This window comes from Octodon degus, unplaced genomic scaffold, assembly GCF_000260255.1.
Source record: "Octodon degus isolate 3935 unplaced genomic scaffold, OctDeg1.0 scaffold00189, whole genome shotgun sequence".
Classification (NCBI taxonomy): Eukaryota; Metazoa; Chordata; class Mammalia; order Rodentia; family Octodontidae; genus Octodon; species Octodon degus.
In genome coordinates this window covers 3,644,687-3,647,499 of record NW_004524765.1, presented here as the reverse complement: position 1 = coordinate 3,647,499, position 2,813 = coordinate 3,644,687, and the positions used below count along the sequence as shown (strand labels likewise).

Genomic DNA, 2,813 nt, shown 5'->3' with positions numbered 1-2,813 from the left:
GCTCCAAGACACCAGCTAGCTCAAAGCACCAGACAAGGCACTGACAATGCTTTGACCAACTTGGACAGCAGATGAGATGCTAATCAGTGGGGAGAAAATTACAAGTGTTATCATGTGTTTCAGTGTTTTTCAGGTCAAATCTCAATACTTTCAAATAAGTCACTTGAAAATATAAAATTTCCTCTGTTATATCCAGTATTTTACATAGTTAACATATAATCAGAATGAAAGTGGAGCTTTATAACAGTCACCAGCCAAACCTGTCTCAGACTTTCAGTATTTGTTCAGCTGCTTCTAGGTGGTAAAGGAAGTTTTCTGTTACTGGTGGAAATCACTTTTTCTTTAATGCTTCAAAATTGAGGACTCTCTTCCCTGCATCATCCGCAACTTCTGAAAATGGCACCAGGTTGGTAAGATTTCTTTTTTTTTTTTTTTTTTTGAGGGCAATATCCTGTATGACCTTGCTGTCTGACTTCTCAGGGTATCCCGCTGACTGCACAATTAGCTGACCAATTTCTTTGTGCAGCTTGTACATTCTCATGGACTCTTTTGCAAGTGGAGTGATGGTGATCTCATTTCTCTGCCAGATTTACAAACACATCATACAGTCTGGTCTATTGCTCACCTCCAGGTCTACAAACCCCACAACGTAGCCTGTGCACATCTGCAGGGCTTCCAGCTCATGAGCATGAAGATGCACCTAAGAATGCAGGATGCTCCAATCCTGTCAATGCCACACCAGAGGCTAAACTCCTGGACAGCTTCTATTTTGGGGTGATAGATGACAACTCTTTTTTTTTTTTTAGCATCAGCACCATATGTAATATAACAGTTTCCATTCCAAACTGAGACACAAGGTCTTTGATGGAGCCTGCAAGGTATGCCTTTCCAACATTAAAGTCCTTAATCAGGAAAGAGCCATTTTCCTCACTCTGACATATCTTCTTTGTGAGAACTGCAATGTAACTCTCCATCATTTTAACTGGGCTCCCGAGTTTCAACTACATTCTACACAATATCCTAGTGAAGGTGGCATTTTTCTCTGGGTTAAAATCTTTGGCAGTCAGAACAATAGAAAAATGAGTCACCTTTTTCAACACTAAAGAATCCATAACTTCAACTGCTGTGATATGAATCCATATTCTTCTGTACTGACCAAAGACAAAAGGATGGAGAAGTTTGTTTTCATCCATTAGGCAGTATTTTCTGAGCAGCAGAGTCCTTAATGCAGCTGTCACAGAAAGATAACACCACACCCACAGTACTTCTCCATTTGTGTCCTTTTTGATCAGCCCCACTCCAAGCAATAGCTGAGTGTCTGCTGCCACAGCCATCTTCCATCACCATGCACAGTTTCAGGAATTTCTTTTGATGTGCAAAAATTTCTCAATAAGAGGAGGTCCTAGTTGTTAATTCTTTAAAGTATTTCCCGTGCACTTTTATTTTTATTCATAAACTGTTTACCTACCCTATGTCAAAATTTCCACCTACTTTCTCTTCCAGGAGATTCAGTGATTCTGTTTTAATGTTTAGATTTTTAATCCATTTTGACTTTAGTTTAGTTCATGGTGATATACCTTGGTCAAGTTTTAGTTTTTGGTGTGTGGAGAGCCAGTTTTTCCAGCACCATTTGTTAAAGAGTCTACTTTTCTTCCAGAAGGATGTTAGGTCACTTTTACAAAGATAAAGTGGCTGAGTGTGTTTGTAGTTGCTTCTGCATCTTCTAATCTATTCCATTGATTCTCAAGTCTATTTTTTTTGCAAATGTCATGCTAATTTTATAGCTAATTTTATAGTACAATTTCAAGTGAGGAATTGTAATACCTCCAGCCTTGCATTTGTGCCTCAGGATTGCCTTTGCTATTCTAGAGTTTTTTTCTGGTTCCAAATAAATTTTAGGAATGATTTCTCTAGATCTGTGAGGTATGTTAGTGGCACTCTGACAGAGATTGTATTAAATATGTAAAACAATTTTTAGAGTAGGGCCATCTTCACAATGTTGGTTCTTCCTATCCAGGAACAGGGAATATCTTTCCATTTTCTTAAATCCTCTATAATCTCTTTTTTCAGAGTACTGTAATTTTCATTAAATAGAACTTTTACTTTAGTTAGATTTAATTCCTAAGTGTTTCTTTGTCCAGTGTTATTGTAAATTTATTATTTCTCCAATTTCTGTCATAGCATGTTTTTAATCTGTGTAGAGGAATGCTATTGACTTTTGTGTATTGATTTTGTATCCTGCTATGCTACTGAATTTGTATCTTAATTCTATGAGCTTCTTGGTAGAGTTTTTTGGGTCTTCCAAGTAGAGTATCATGACATCTGCAAATAATGATCATTTAACTTCTTCTTTACCAATTCTTATTCCTTTTATTTCTCTCCATTGTCTAATGGCTCTAGCTAATGATTCCAGAGCTATCTAGAATAGCAGTCATGATAGTGGACACCCTCGTCTTGTATCAAATCTGAGTAAAACATTTCAGTTTTTCCCCAGTTAGAATCATGTTAGAAGTTGGATTGTTATAAATGGCTTTTATCAGATTGAGGTAAGGCCATCTATTCCAATTTTATGAAGGACTTTGAACATGAAATATTGTTGAACTTTGTCAAAAGCCTTTTCTGTATCAAATGTGATGACTGTGTGGTTTTTCAATTTGACTCTATTGATGTAATGTACTACATTCATAGATTTGCATATGTTGAACCCTCCTTGCATCTTTGGGATGAACCCTACCTGGTTATGTTGTATAATCTTCTTAAAGATTTGCTGTATTGTATTTGCTAGGATTTATTGAGGATTTTTGCATCTATGT

At 36.6% G+C, this 2,813-nt stretch overlaps 1 pseudogene; it reads right to left on the bottom strand.

Annotated features, from left to right (window-relative positions):
* Positions 1-265: 265 nt before the first annotated feature.
* Positions 266-1,334, bottom strand: LOC101579122 (annotated as a pseudogene).
* Between the last annotated feature and the right edge of the window lie 1,479 nt (positions 1,335-2,813).